Here is a 16,745-nt window from a genome sequence, read left to right as displayed (position 1 = left end):
GGTATTTGAGTCACAATTGTTTCCTTCCTCCGCTCTGCACTGGATGCCAACACAGACAGCACTAACAGTACTGAACAGATTGTCCCTGCATTCTCATTTTGGAGACCCAAAATCTATCACAGAGGCAGATATTTCAGAGAAGACACACTCAGGCACTGCAGCCACACACCAGGATAAACTCAGATGCCCCACCAGACCCTGCAAAGTCCAGCCAGTGTAACAGTGAGTGAAGCAACATGAGGGTCCTTCAGCAAACTTAGCTGCCAGAACTGTAAACCTGAGTGTGTGAAATCTGTCCAAGCCAAAAGTCTTTGACAAAAAAAGGCTTAAACTGGGGACAGCTCTTTCACAGTACAACAGCCCCTCTCAAAGTTCCAAGTGATGGGACTGCTAGAGCTACTCATTGAAATAACTGCATATTAAGCTAAACAAAACACTGGATATTTTTTTCCTGCACCGCAAGTCCCAGAACTCTGATTGAAGTGTCAAGATCACACTAACGTTTCCAGAATGGCATTTAAGGCAAACCATCACCAATGCAGACTTGCCTTACAATGCCAGACTGCAAACCTCAGCAGATTAAGGACTGACTGATGAGCAACTCTGCCTTCTGTTCAGCAGGGCAGAAGACAGCATGCAGCTGTAGGCAGCCAACTCAAGATATGCCACCCTCATTCATTAGGCAGAGTCACTCGGAAAAGGATCATTTTTAAGCAGTAAAAAAAGAATCTCGAGCAAACCCCAACACCAGTTTCAAGAACTAAACTGTACAGCTTCATACTGTGCTGGACAGTTTTATCCAAATGCATCAAAACCTGTGCTGCAAAATAATCCACCATTAAAGTATTTGATTAATTGAACTAAACAAGACATCTAAGAGATGTCCCCTGTGCTTAACAAGGCAATACAAGTGCATTTGCTGTACACTGGAGTTCAGACTTCACATACCCATCCTCTCTCACTATTCCTGGGTGAAAGACTCTCAAATAATCATCAAATCAGCAGATAGGAGAAGCCAGGTCCACCCTTTCCAAAGGGGACACCAGCTTAAAAGCATTCAGTGAATTAATGTGTATGCCAGACTCGATGTTTTAAATAGCTTAATTTTTTCCATTTGCAGCTCCTATTGTGTAAACTGCCTACTTTATCCTCCAATGGTTTTACCAGCTGAGGTTTTTGGTTTTCAGATCTGCTTGGGACTTTCAAGAAAACAGAACAACTATAACTGAGTTATATATACACTAAGTATATATAACTGAGTAGCAGGATTTATTATTTCAACAGCTGTTCACAAGTGAGATTAATTCCACTGACAATGGGGAAAAGTACAGAAATAGAAAATAAAAATTAACCTTCACTCAAAAGCGTAACATTTTCCTAAGGTCAGAAAAGTAATTCTGTTGGTTTAGGTCTTGCCATTTTTATTATTAGCCAATATCCTTAAAATTTCTTTCCTGTTAAAAAAGGAAAACTAATGTAAAATTACTGTGCAACTACATTTTCAGTCCTCCAGCCATTTGGAATTATTTTCTACTTGTTTTGCACTTAAAATGCCTTCCCAGACATAACAGGTTAAACAGAAGCCCATGCATCAAGTAGAAGTTATCAAAAAACCTACATGGAAAAAACACTAAACCAGATTGAATTTGCATCTGTTTGTCTTCTGTGGATCTTTAAAGTCTAGATTTTAGCAGTATAGTCTATTTCATAGAATTAAATAAATAAAGAGATACAGTATCTTCTTGGAGTAGGGGTTTTTAGTGTGCTGTTGAGTGGCATAATTGGCAGCACCAGCAAAGGATGTTCAATATGGGTTCAGTAATTCACAGAAGGAATTTGTCAACAGCAACCATTTAGGAAAAGGGCCTTTAGAGATTTCTGGATAGTCTCCAGTCACCATGACTTCAGCTTTCAGCACATGTAGTTGTGTTACAGCTATTTGAACAATCTTCTTGAACCACAGTCCTGAGATCTATCAGCCAGGAAGTCCCAAGATCTATTTCACAGCATTCATTTATAAGATATCTAGCAATACTGTAAGTTGCTGAAGTTACAGCAAATCTGCTCAAATGACAGATATACTGCAGGAAAAACAGTCACATAGGCGATTCATTTGTCTGGCTTTTTATAGCTTTGCAAGCCATGAACTCATTCCCTGCACTCTTTTACACTGTTCTGACTCAGGCAAGAAGACCTTCAAGCCAGTCCCAATCTTGCCCAGATCGGAACTTCAGGAAAACATGCAAGTCAGTAGTTCGCAATACTAACACCGAATTAGTTATTCCCTCCGAGTTTACTGACTGAAACACCAGACCAGCAAAGCTCTGCAAGACAGTTTCAGGGATGGTGGGCTACAAATCACAGTCACACACATCAAAAAATAAGAAGCATTACCTTTTTAATTTTGAATACCACCAACACTGCTCTCAAATTCATTAAGAATGAGTTACTTAATGGCCGCTTTTCAATAGCATGCTAGCTGAGACAGCCCACATTGATTCAGGATCTCACCCAGGCCATCAAAGCCTACAGAGACGACTAAACTTGTGGTGGCACATAGCACTGCCAGCCAGTTTTAGAATATGGTCTAAATAATGAGGGACTCCAATACTCTTGGGCTTCACAATGAAACAGCAAGAAAGTTAGCAAAATCAACACTCAAAATACATTCTCCTTAAAAAAAAAAAAAAAAAACAAAAAAACCACCAAACCACAAACCACTGTTGTTTATTTTTCTAATTCAACATAGTTTGATCCAGCTACTTACAATAATGTATACTGTTGTATATAACTAACTAGTCTAAATAATTTCTAAACTATTACTGATTTGCTTGGACAACTAGTAAAACACAGGAGATCCCAGAGCAATATGAAACAGGGTACAAATCCTTTAATAGTAGTGAAGAAATGGAAAACAAGAAGCGGTATTAGAAAAATTTGAGTATATTGCTGGGGAAAAAGAAGGGTAAAAACTAGTTTAAATTAGAGGAGAAAGATGAAGTACAGTCAAGAAGCCACATCAAGCCAATATAATATTCTCCCTCCAGTAAACGTCTTAGTGAAGCAGCAGGTGTAGTTTATGTAAATGATGCTTCTGTCACTGTTCAACATGACCTGGAGACCGCAAATGCGAAATAATCAGTGTAGATAAGCATAACTACTGGAAAATTTGCTTTCAAATAATTAAAGCAGTGGCTCACTATAAAAAAACCACAAAGCATTTCAGGTTGGTCCAGACAGAACTTGACCTGCAGCAAGTTTTGCTTAGTATTTTCATTATTAATTTGGGTGACCAAATTTGAGGCCCCCTTGAAGAATCTGCAAATGCCACCAAATTGGGGAGCAGAAGTTGTAAGGAATATGGAGGACATGACCTTGATTCCAGGCGAGCTTGGGATATCAGGGATTCTAAAGCTGACTAGATAACAGTCCATGCAGGTAAAAGCAAAACGAAATGCTGGAAGTCTGAAAGGGATAATTAAATGTAACAAAAAGGCCACATACAAACACAGCACAATTACCCATTGAAGAGTAATAAAGCAGAAAAGAAGTTAGGGAGTTGTATTGGATCACAGACTAACAGTCATAAATCTGATGTTGTTCCCAAAAGCTAAATATCATTCTGGAACTAAGACTACTAAGCACAAGAAGTTGAAGTAAGTGCTCCAAATCTACTCAACATACTTGTCCTAACTTTGAAATAACACATAGATCTTTCTTATGTATTCTAAGGAATAGATCCTAAAATCTGGTTCTAAGGTTATTAAAAAGAGTTTGATAGCAACGGAAAACAAAACCTCATCTTCCTAGTAGTTACATATATTTGGTTTTCCAATAGGTGTTTACAGTAAATGAAAAAAAAAAACCCATACACATAAAAGCGGTCTTTATACATACAGTCATTTATTAAGTGACTTCTTTTAAGTGACAATGCACATGAACAGATTTCTCTTCCCCTCTCCCTCCTCAAACAGAAAAATTCCTTTCAACTTCAGTCTCTTTTCTTGGTGGTCTTCTAAAATTAACATGAAATACTTTAAATAGAATTAATTAGTGCAGCTACCAAAAAAATGTACACGCTCTACACTAATGCTGATATCCACACTAATTCCATTGCTTTTTTACATTTGGCAATTACTTTTTCTCTCTAACCAGTCACAATTTTAAACCAAGTTTCAAAGTGAGGGGTTTTTCCTTTCCAAAAGTAGTTACATTCTGACTCCAGCTGATAGAATATGCTGTGTTTACACCTTTAATATAAAACAATTTAGACTTTACCTATAGTTGTGTATGTACACATATATTTTAGCACTAAAATACGTGCAGAGCTGATTTTATTTTTCAGCTTTCCTGTGAAACAGCAATATCCCAACTCATACTTCACCAAAACCCAACATGCATTTACATCAGTACAGACTCAGAGTATGTATTGGAGCTGAAGTGTCAACAGCACATACCAAAGCATGACACCATCTTTCATCCTGTCAAAGAATTCAGACCTTCAGCAACTCTAGATTTTATACCACCACCACCCCAATTCCTTCATCAACATTCCTTTCTGCCAGATATTTAATAACAGCAAGTTATTTATATGCAAAAGTTAATTTCTATGAACTGGTAGATCAAAACAAAGTGGCAGACACACACACTTATAATGGTCATAAAACTAGGAACAGACAGCACCTCCTGTTATCCTTCAAAAATACATACGTATTATTTACTAGTTCAGAGATCTGAAAGATAGAACAACATAAAACAGCAGTTTGAAACCCCCTGACTCCTTATATAACATGGAAAATATTTGCTTAAGGACAGACAACACTTTGATTACATCCCCAGGACTACTCTAAATCATCAGTTAAACTAGACAATGAAGTCTGGGTCCAACAGACATGCACGAGAAGGAATGCAAAACCCCTCCGCTTGCAGGAAGAGTACCTGCAGCACTGCAAGAAAAAAAGAAAAAAGGAGGTAACTGCTGGTATATGTGCTAAAACGTGTTATTTCTCAGATGCTATGGACAGATTGCAATGTTTTCAGATACACCAGCACACATTTTCAGAAACAGAAGTCAAAACCCTCCAGTTATCTATTTGATATGTACAATAGATTCTTTTGCCTTACATCTGCATTAACAGAGAAAACATCAGGAATCTAGCAAACAAGTTGGAAAAAAAAACCCTTAAAAGAACATGATTGTACTGGTTTCAGCTGGGATAGAGTTAAGAAAAGATGTTATCACTGCAAGTTACCATATCAACCTGAACAGGGCAGCACCATCACACCTCAAAGGAGATAAATGTTAGGGAAACAAGGAATAGCAATGCTGTTACTGCCCTACAGAAGGCTGGTTTCAGTCCTAACATAACATTTTCCAGCAGAAAACAATTATCCAAGTATTTGTCCCCCGTTATTTTGTTATTGTTCAGCAACTTGTGAGACTGAACAAAGAGTAGCAAGCTTTTAATTACCACAACACCAATCTTACTTACCAACAAGTCTTCACAACTACCAAGTACGACAAAGAAATTTGTGAAGCCTCAATACCTCTATAAAATGCAAAAACCCACTTTGTATGCAGAGACCAACGATTAAAATAGTAGCATTAATATTCTGTAGCAAAACAGCAGTATAATTTCAAGCTCACAGCTCCTAGTCCAACATTTCCATTTTTAGACAACAATTTTTCTACACATCAGGTAAATCTTCAAGAATTCACCCTCTTAACCACAAATCGCAAACACATTAGAGAATGAACGGCTGTCTAAACATCTCCTGAAGTCCAGAAAAGAAATCCTACATCATTGTGAGGGACTTCAGTCTTGAAAAGATTAGCCAGAGGCCTCACAGCATAATCAATAAAACTCCCTAGGACTGGGGATTGCTTTTTGTTTTGGGGATAAGGGTAGCAGTAGTTAAGCTTCTTTTTCAAAGTGTTTTGTCAGAATAAAGATGATTTTACATTAGACCCCATTCCAACAAACAAAAGTTAGTTTATTACTGGATTTAGAAGTCTGTACCTAACCAAATACAAGAAAGCACCACCTAGCTTAAATGAAAATCACAAAATAATGGCCTATGTATTACATTTTATATTGATCGTATTGTTATGATCAAGGTAAACAATGCTGAGGTTTCTTCTGCTCTTGCCCACAACAGATCTACCATGACCCTGTGTACTCTTATCAATATAATTCATACTTAAAACACACACTGCAAAAACCCGCAGACTAATAAAAGGGACTTTAGAAAATACTTACTAAATCCGATTAATAATACAAAATACTTTCCCTGACTAACAAAGGAATTTACAGTGCTATCTTACACTCAAGGTCATCTTGGATTCACGTACGCTCACAACACTGGAGGAGATATTATGAGCTTATCAGCTGCTCAAACCAGGAGCAAACTTCTCCACATACCACCTCCTTGTGTAATACAAAGTACCGTATTTTACACAAGATAAAGGTAACATCTCTGTGCCCTCTGTGCTTTAATATACATTTTGGCACTATAAAACTGAAAAGAAACCGTATGTCCTCATGTATGCTCCTCTACCACAAAGTGCAAAAGCATTTTGACATAGCTGCTTCTGATTTTTGATAATACTTATTAAAAGCATTTCAATATAGTTCTGCAATTCCTTGTCAGAAGTACTTACAGTAAACCCACCATTTTTCAAACAGTAAATCAAAACCAAATTCAAAGACTAAATTGCAGGTCTGGTGCACTCGCACTATAAATAAACTAATGCAGTAAGCCACAAAGCTGAACTGTAAAAAAGCAAGCAAATACAGATTAAATAAAAAATGAAAACTACATTTTATGCCTAGACAGATCCACTGAAATAAAAAGCATGAAAGAAGGATATTTTAAAACTTATATATGCCATGATTAGGATGATCCTGAGCTGCACTGACAATCCAAACGCCAACCAAGAGGTACTGTTTCAGTGCCTCACCAGTCCATTTAGAACTGGAGCATAATCATTGCATAGATGTTAACACAATGAAATTGTTTTATAGGTAAATTGTATTTGCAGCCGAGATGATAGAACAGGCAGCAGTCTCTATAAGGCTCATAGATGGAGCACCTGACCCAAACCCCAGTCTCAAGAGTTGGTTGTGTTTGAAAAAGAGAAAGGTGTCAGCTATCTACAGCTTACCAAAGGACAAAGAGGAACACTTCTCCTTTTTTGCCATAATGGAAGAATGGCCAAAGAAAAGAGTCTGTCAGGAAAAAAACAAAACCACTAACTGTAGTCCTTTGGTTATAAACAACTAAGCAGCTTTTGCAGCACCTTAAAATTTTGTCTAATGGCAATATTTCTTGACACCTTCCGTAACAGAATTTCAAAGTAAGCACTAATACACTCTTGCAGTTTCCCATATGCACAGTAAAGCTCTAAGGGTCTCAGAATGTTTCTTACACTGATTTGCTTCAGAATTCATTCAAGGCAAAGACTAAATCTCCACTTTCATTTAATAGGGAAAATTAGAAAACAGCTTAAATCTTGATTATATAAAAGCATTAGAAGAAGGTCAGCCACAATCCTCTTTGCTCTGTAGATGAACAATTCCAGAAGTGTCCTTAGAGCACTGAGACCATTTTGTTCATTGCCTGGGGGCCCCTATAGACTGTAGGTATGTAACTGCATAGCTATTCTAGAAAAATTAAGAGTCATATCAGTTGGTGAATACAGAGTAACAGTAAAAACAGGTAATAAAAATGCAGTAGGCATGCCTTTGGACATGTCAGTAGAAGCATTATTCATCTGCAATAAACATAGGAAAGTTTAAACCCTACTGTGAATACAGGGACCCAAACCCTGGAAAATTTCACATGCAGCAATGATTCACAACTCTGAGGCACCCACCATTAGGTGACTGTACCAAACAGATAATCAAATATGGTAAGTCGACCCATCACCAATGCTACCTGGCACTTCTCAATTCCTTGTGGAATCCATTATGCTGAAGACTGTGAAGGTATCTGTATCCAATTTATACTCTACCACTCACAAAAAAAAAAAAACCACCAAAAAAAAATACACCACCACCACCAGCCACCCACAGACAGCATAAGGAATTATTCCAAGAACAACACTGGTCTTTTATTATACCACTGTATAAAGTTTCTACCTTCAGTATCAAATGCAGTTGTGCTCTTCCCAATTAAAAATGCTATTGCATAAGTAGAAAGGGTAAGAGGAAGGCAAGACCAAAAGGTACTAGATTTCCCAATTCAGAAAGTCCTGCGGTAGAAGTCACCAGACATTAAGGAAGCCTACAGCTACAAATCTGTTCTATGCTCCTCTATTTACATCTGTTGCTGTGCTCTGTCAGAGGCAGCACCACTAGGCTAGAGGGAATTTAGATTTGACCAAATAAAGTAAGCTAACTGGATGAAAGACAACATTTAAGATATTAACGTATGAGAATATGCATCCAACCTGTCCAAATATTTAACCTGCTCTTTTGAATATCTTTCCAGCGTCTAAAAAGATGGTTGTGAGCCTCAACATTTCTTTCTACATCCAAGCCATTTTGAATAAAAGCAAAGCTAAAAAACCCAGATCAGCCTTTACTAATTAAGAAATGACAACTGCTTTGCAGAACAACCCAAGAGTGTGCTTGGCCCACAAGTTAATTCCACAGCAAAAATATTAAATAGCCACTGCTTTTACCTGCTCTTCTCTCACAAGTTTTCAGTCTTAACAAATCTACCTCCATTTTCCTTTTACAGCCAAGGACAGATGCAAGGAGCAAAGACTTGCAAGGAACACGTCTGTCCCCCTTCACTCCCTCTCAGCTGAGCATGTAAATGTTTAAAGAATGCTATAAAATTCTGATTCTAAATTAATCCCAGCTGGGGAGGCACTCAGGCCCCAATCATTTTGCAGCTCATCCTCTTTCCAAACCACCTCCTCCCAACAGCCACTAGTTTTCAAAGAGGCTAAAACAGCAGATACCTCTTCTCAGAGGAAGAAACTGTGTATGGTTCTCAACTTCAACCTTTCTCCTCAGCCAGACTCTGCAAAGAGCTCTAGCATGGGTGCTAAAAGGGAGAAAAGAGCAATAAAAAAGAAGGTTATGCTGAAAAAAATAAAGGCCTAAAACAGTAGAGAAAAAGGAAAAAAGAAAATAAAACAAGAAAGAACACAAAGAAAGAAGTAATATTAAGCTTAACTTGGAGTTTAAGCAATGATTATTTTGTGCTTCCTCATTTCCTGAAAAATCACTTCTATACTACTATACATACATACACACATTGCACCCTCAGGGCTATGGGCTTTAGAAACACATTACCAAGAGCACAGCAGCATGAGGAAGCAAGAACAGCAGTGGCTGTTCCCCTAAGATATGACTGTCACACAAAGAAACCAAGGTCTCTTAGGAGCCATGCTACTCCAGAACTGAAAAGGCTGGTAAAAAAAAAAAAAAAAAAAAAAAAAAGACACAAACATGCTACAAAACCTATACAAATGAAGATGAACAGGAAGCACTATTTATTAATTGCATTACTACCAATGCTACAAAGAAGACAGACTCCCTTTTCACAAGAAGTCACATGGAAAAGATGAGGGGTAATGGGCAAATTACTCCTGGGGAGATTACAATTGGACACGAGGAAATTTTTCCATGATGACAAAGATCAGTCATCGGAGTAATTTCCCTGGGGAAGTGGATTCCCCAACACTGGGTGCTTTTAAGATTTAGTTGGACAGGGTGCAGGGCCATCTTACGTAGACCATATGTTTGCCAAGAAAGGTTGGGCCAGATGATCCTTGAGGTCCCTTCCAGCCTGATGTTTTATGATTCTATGATAATGTGAAAGTTACAAAGCATCACTCACATTATGATGTGTATATACACGTATGCTATGTTATATACATGAAGAGACATGACTAACGCCTCATGCTGATGGGATCTGTATAGCTAGCATCACACTGTCTAGTAGACACTGATCTTTATCTTTCATCAAATAGAGCAGAGTTAAGTTGTGGTTTTGCATTATGCATAAGCAGTGAATACAATTAGACTGAAAAGCAGGCTGATCTTCTCTGATCTCAAGTGGAAAGTGTGAACTCTGATCTTCACAGGTGACAGTTCTGTACATTACTCCAATTTACTAGCTAGCTTCCTTGAATCTGTGTGCGCAATAGGAAACTCACAACACGTAGTTGTGGCTAATCTTATGCAATCCACTAACATTTAAACAAGCAAAAATATCAAATAGAAGAGCAGAGCAATTATGTTACTTTGTTTGGCACAGAGAAACTGCAATTATTTCTTGATTTTACAGTTCAAGAAGTGTGCTGAAAAACTGGAGGAAAAAAAATTAGAATGCCTACAGGAAGAACACAGAGAGCAAGAGAAGGAAGGAATTTGACCTCTCATCATGCAGAGATATACAGAAGAACCACCAGTGAGTGGTAACTACACCTAAACAAGTTCAGGCTATAAATGAGATTTTTTTTTTTTTTCCCAAATAGATGAAATATCTAAGAAGTGTTCATTTCCAAATTCCCAGAAGTGTGTTCATTGAAATCAGATGCTTTTCAAATATGTGCTGTATTTGACCTTGATATATCTATCTGTTCTGAAGCACGAGTTTAGGAAATTAACCATCAATGCAGTTGTAGTAGCAGTTGCGTATGTTCATATAACACTTTACAAAGGAATGAGGCATTTTGCCTCTACAGGTAAAAAACAAACCAGAGAAGTAACACTAATAGTCCAGGGCAGCACAGGAATGAAGTTCACAGCTCCTAATTCCAATTTTGCCTCTCTATGTTCCCTTCTGTTGGGTTTTGGGGGGATTGTGTCATCTGTTTTCTTTTGTGGAGGGGTGGGTTGTTTTTCTGTGTTTGGTTTTTTCATTCTATCCCTGAACTTACTTTTCTTTCCTGCTTCACAGATTCCACTTCTGTTCAATGTCTCAGACTTAACTGATGATTATTACTACTAACCTGCAACAGTGAAAAATATAACAACTGTGGAAATCTGTTGCTATTGAAGCTTAAACACAGCACATCATACTTCAGCAATATGCAAGCTAAGCCATGCAGAAAATCAAAATACCAGCATTGCTTATTCTTCACAAGCCAGTCCCACAAAATGTTAATATAGCAGGATCAATTACAGAAAACATCTTGTTTGTCAGTGTACATTTGTAATCATACCTAGTACTAGAGTACATAGTTATTCATTCTAAGTTATACTACACTACACATTTTGAAGGTAAAACTAAGAAAAATTCATATACAGAATAACGTATTTAATCTACCAACAGCTCACCACATTTATGCAAGCTACAGAACTCAATAATATGAGTTTTATAAAACCCAGTCAATTTCTAGGGCATAGGACTGCAGTGATTAAGCGCCCAGAATCCTTGACAGCCTCAAATAGGCTATGCTAAAATCCATGCAGTTTAATCCTTGCAATCTTTTTTAACCCAGGCTAGCTAGATTAAAGCTAACTTGGGTGTGCCTAACCATTTTGAAATCAGAAAGTTTGCAGACATAGCACGTGTACCCTCATTCTCAGGCTGCCTAGTCAACAGGTGCCTTGTAACAGAAAAAAGCATGGATCATTACAATCCATACCCCTAAATTTTCAGTCATTCTAGACTAAGAAAACAGCAATCAAAGCATAAAACCCTTGTCCAGTTTATGGGTAGCCAAAAATTAATGGGACCTGGGCTCTTATCTTTTCATTCACTTGTATACACTTAAATTTCTGAATATGCAATTCTTCCAGTTTCATACACAATGAAATGAAGGTGAGACTTCTCTTGAACACTCATTTCCTATTATAATGAACATATTTAGCTATTAAGACCATAATCTAATTTTGCTGAATAGTCTAACTGCAATTGTGCAGTTCCAGAGTACGTTAAATATGTCCCAACTATCACATGCCAGCTTCTGGTAATTCACCACAGTGTTTTTAAACATAGAAGAAATAGAAAATGCTTAATATATTCTTACCATTTCTTTTTCATTTAAAGATAATAACTGTAGTTATCATTGCCGTACCACAGTACAGAAACATCATGGAAGGCAACTGCTAACAGGATCATCGTGCATCAACAAGAGCATCTAATACCCCATCCCTTTGTGTCTCAGGTGCCTTTGTGCACAGGTACATGCATGCATATGGAATACATATATGCACTCCTCAAGGCACATCTTTCCTTTCTTTAATTGCAGGGTTTTTTCCTAACTTTCTTCAGACTCCTCAAGGCAACAACTTAAAGCACAGACCTGCACAATCCTAGTAGCAGAAACCCTTTGTATCATCACCAACTAAACCTCAGGGAAATTTCTGAAAAAAATAAAAACTTGCAAAATATAAGAAAAGAACACAATTCTGCATGTCCTCCTGGCCATTCACAGAAACAGTATCCATACAGCTGCTATCTCCAATTACAGGGAACACAGCACTAAATACTCTTAAACATGTCCCTGTGAGAGCGAGGATCACTCAGGCAAAATCTTTCCCACCCCAACCCCTCCCTGCGCAATCAGGCCTTATTAGCAGTGATAAATGCAGCCACAGGGCTTCAATCTGTCAACAGGAAAAGCACAGTACAGCTCAAACCAGAAGCTTTAAACACTATCCTACAAAAAAAAAAAAACAAACTTAACATCAACATCAGCTACTCAGGCACAGTGACCATCCCTTCCTCTTCCCTCCCCCCAGTTCTCCTCTTTATTTTAAGGTGCAGGTCAAGGAGAAATAAGCAGTCTCTGGTTAAGTTGTATGCAGAATTTTAAACTTTTATTGTGTCAGCAGGAGAATGTGGGGAAACTAACAGAAAAACCAAGTTTATGCTGCCGAGTGTCATGCATCCAAATATCTTTACAAATCCAATTAGATTCCATATTTGAAACCTATGCAAAAATCAGCTTTATTGGAGCATGGTACCATTTCTAAAAAAATAAGCTGTCTGTTAACATGGAAAAGTTTTACTAAAAGTCAAATGTAAAATCCTGTTCATGAATTTCAGTAAGCAAGACTGGGTCTATAGGGCCATGAGCTTAAGAGCTCATAAAAAACCAGAACTGTTAGTAGTGAAACAACTTAAGTTTTTTAAATACAGCTTTATATAAATAGATTTGTTATGAGCTGGAATTTAACAATTTAAAGAATTCCACTGGGAGACCATTTCCATTAGTGAATAAAAATTGCATGTATATAATAAAAAGGAACTTAACACCTTCAGTAAGTATTTTGGTGGTATAACATGGTGACACCATCACTGGCAAAATTAGTTTAATTACTTGAATATTCTTTATGGAAAGCATATGACAGAAAACACCCAAACACGTTGAGGAATCCCAACATAGCAGGGTGGGGGAAAAACCTGTTCACTGACTTTCCACTAGCAAGTTAAATTAATAGCTAAGAGACTGCTTTTACTTCATCCCTCAAGACAGCCCTTTTTCACTGTCCATTCCCAACTATACAGTGTTTAGCATCAAAATGTGTCTTTTGGGACCACAAACATCAAAAAAAACCCAAAACAAAACAACCTTTTGTATGGTGGGGTGGGAAAGAGATGGACACAACATTTCTTCCTGTTTCTGTAACTTTGAGAGCTATATATCAAAGAAACCCACAATAACGATTGCATGTAAAAATCAACACTAAAGATGGTGCCAAGTGAAAAGATAAGATGATTCAAGGGCAAAGATAAAATAATTAAAACAGCCTTTTCCAAGGGCTCCTCTAGATCTGCTAACGAACATGTTGGTTTCCAATGTGTATATATAATGCCCTCCAAAGAAAAAGTTTTGCTCCTACAATAAATCAAATCCCAGAGGCTAATCAGTCCTCTGCCACAGTGCAGCTTTACTGACAGTATTTTTGAAAAAAACAGATTTCAATTGACACTTTCAACACAACATTGTCCAAAACAACGGCAACAACTACAGGGCAGATCTCTAAAGTATGAAGCCTGTTTGTTTGTTCAGACATCTCACAGACCCATGAACTGATGTTACAAGGGAGGGTTTTTCCTTAGCAGCATGTTTATTACACTGCTTGTCATTTCCAGACTGGACTTCCTTTGCATATGCCATACCTATAGCTTTAAACATTTATTAATAAACAGATCGTTCAAATCTGTTCAGTGGAGGGGGCTGTGTTTTTACTGCCTGGTTGCAAATAAGCTCAAACCGATCTAAGTTCAGACCTCAGTGCTGTTCTGCCTGTGGCCCCTAGCAAGTATTCTGGTCACCCCCCTTCAGGCTGCACGATGGCTTGCACAATACCTTGAGTTAATTCAGGAAGCCGATCTGTCTGAAAACAAATGCACCCCTGCTCATCTTTGCAAAACCAACACCACTGCTCCCCATCCCCCTGCCTCCCAACCCCCAAAACCACACACTGCAGTTTTCCAGCGTTCCTGATATGCCTTCTTGAACCTGGTCATTACACACCCACAAAGGACTTGCATTTGATACAAGGCAGAGAGAAAGGCTGCGTGGGCAGAACTGCTGCAACTCACACTTGCAGCATCCTTCTATCTTTTCAAAAACTCCCTGAAAGTATACTATATTTCTCTGTGAAAGGATAGATTACATACTAAAAGCCAGTTCTTTTCAAGAATCAGGCACATTCAGAATAATCATCTTTCTTCCTTTGAACATGAGTTTAGTTTCACAAGTAGATTAAAAGAAACCACCTACAGGAACTACTGTGTTTTAGAAAATGTGACAAAACCAGGCTTTCTGTCACAGTCTGAACAGAGTCCAACCTACTTTTACACTTCTACAAATACCTAGTAGAAAGGGGGGAGGGAGTAGCCATCTAGTCCCCTTGCAGCTCCCTCCCAAAAAAAGCTCTCGCATACACAGGATGCTTTCAGCAACAGACTGGGATACAGTCTGGCACTCAGCAGCAGCCAGCCTACCCGGCCGGGTAAACCATCCTGCTGGAGACCACACCTTCTGTATTGTATGAAACACTACATGCTATCAGCAGTCACAAAGCCAACGCTGATTTTGTGGCAACTAGCACTACTCCAAAGGGTGACTGTCAGATGGCACAGAAAGTGGAGCATGCACTCTTACCTATCCAAATTCCTGAGAAGGCAGGCGCACACAGCTTTAGCAAAAACTCCCCATGGCTGTCACAACCAACTTCAGATGAATTATAGCAGTGAAACCTAGAAGCAGAAAGACCATGGGTATGAACAAAACTTGAATGGGAAACAAAACAGGTGTAGTCTTTTTCAAAATGTACAGGATACTGCAGAAATTGTCCTTGCAAGAAGGCAGAGGCAACAATGAAGATTTACAAAACTGTGAACCTAGTAAGTTTTTGCAGCTAATTTACTAATCTGAGAGAGCCTGCATTAGAAGCTTCTCACTAATAATCCCAGTCTTTCTTTCATCACCCTTTCTCTGAACCAAGCTATTTTTTTCAAGAACAAATTTTGCCAGGCATGTGGAGATTAAAACAAACATTCGGTTACACCTGAAAGAAAGGGGCCATGCAGCAATGCTGTGGCCCACTTCTTCCCTCACTACTCAACATAAAGCCTATCACGCATGTCAAACAAGGGAAAGCAGGAGTCGGTTATCTAAGTCACAACATGCAGTCCTTTAAGTTGTCTCCAAGAGTAGCAAGGAAAAAAAGTTGCAGAGTTGGTCCCTCCTATTTACCAGGTCCTGTAATAAAATCTGTATTGTTTCAGCATTAGCTTTAACATCTGACCTCTGCCTATTGCTACAAAAGGCTTGCATCTGTAAATGACAGAAGCCCTCTAAAATTAGACTTGAGCAAACACATGTAACCATGGAGATTTATGCTGCAGTCCCAAGAACTCCGCAGAGGCACAAGCTGGAGGTAGAGCACATACTACCAGTGAATTTTTGTCTTCCTCTGCTCCCACCAAGCTCACACGTTAAGAGATCTGCGGTGAATCATACCAAAGAGACAAATTAAAATCCAACTCTAAAGCAGACCGGAGGAGGAGATCTAGATAATTTCTCCAACCTGGTTTTCCTCAATCCAGTTCACTGCACAGCTACATAAGCACCTGTGCTGATATAAGACAGAAGAGGCAGGGGACAGGATATGCAGACAAGGATGGCTTCTTTCAGCTGCAATGCCAGCATAAACTGCACATAAAATCATGGTACAAACACTATTATAATGATCTCCGAAATCTGATAGGTTGATAAGCATATAATTTTAAGGTACTCATTGCTACTCTCCTAAGAGTATTTCTAGGCAGAGTTGAGGAAATTTTGAATACTTTGTGGCAAGAACGTTAGCACCAACCAAAATTCTTTTAAGTGCTAGACAGCACTATCAATACAGGTCAAGAAAGTATCAAGAAAGTAATTACTGCTATCTTCCTTTAAGCAATTAAAAATACAGCTTTCAGAGCTGGGTTTTTATTGCAAGTTAAGTTTAGGCTTATTTACAAAACATTGTGTGAAATTAAGACCTTGCAAAAATGAGAAGCGTCATCAAAAGAGCTGCAGTACACAAAAAAATAAAGAGCAGTAAAAGCAGTTTCCAAAAGGTAGAGAGAACTAAACTCATGTTTCAAAAAAGGTAGCATTCCAGGAAGAACTGCATTTTGACCTGCATGTTACCTGTAAACTGAGCCTGTCTCTTTCAGGTAGAATCACATTCTAATTTGGGAGTAAAGTTCAATTATAACCTCAGTCTAATGAAGCAAATAAAAGGTTTAAAAAAAAAACCACACACACACAAAAC

General features: G+C 38.2%; 1 protein-coding gene across 13 annotated transcripts in view; it reads right to left on the bottom strand.

Annotated features, from left to right (window-relative positions):
• The window catches only part of SIPA1L1 (signal induced proliferation associated 1 like 1), a 220,868-nt gene that overhangs the window by 134,779 nt on the left and 69,344 nt on the right, over positions 1–16,745 (bottom strand). For 9 of the 13 annotated variants that reach the window (XM_056345567.1, XM_056345566.1, XM_056345580.1 and 6 more), the window contains one exon: positions 15,086–15,180. The exons of 3 other annotated variants lie outside the window; for them this stretch is intronic. The gene's annotated coding sequence lies outside the window, so the exon portion shown is untranslated. Of the gene's footprint in view, positions 1–8,971; positions 8,991–15,085; positions 15,181–16,745 lie in introns of those variants that run through there. One more of the 13 variants, XM_056345577.1, reaches the window with a different exon arrangement.

Source organism: Falco biarmicus, chromosome 7 (genome assembly GCF_023638135.1).
Source record: "Falco biarmicus isolate bFalBia1 chromosome 7, bFalBia1.pri, whole genome shotgun sequence".
NCBI lineage: Eukaryota > Metazoa > Chordata > Aves > Falconiformes > Falconidae > Falco > Falco biarmicus.
This window is presented reverse-complemented; position numbering and strand designations above follow the sequence as displayed.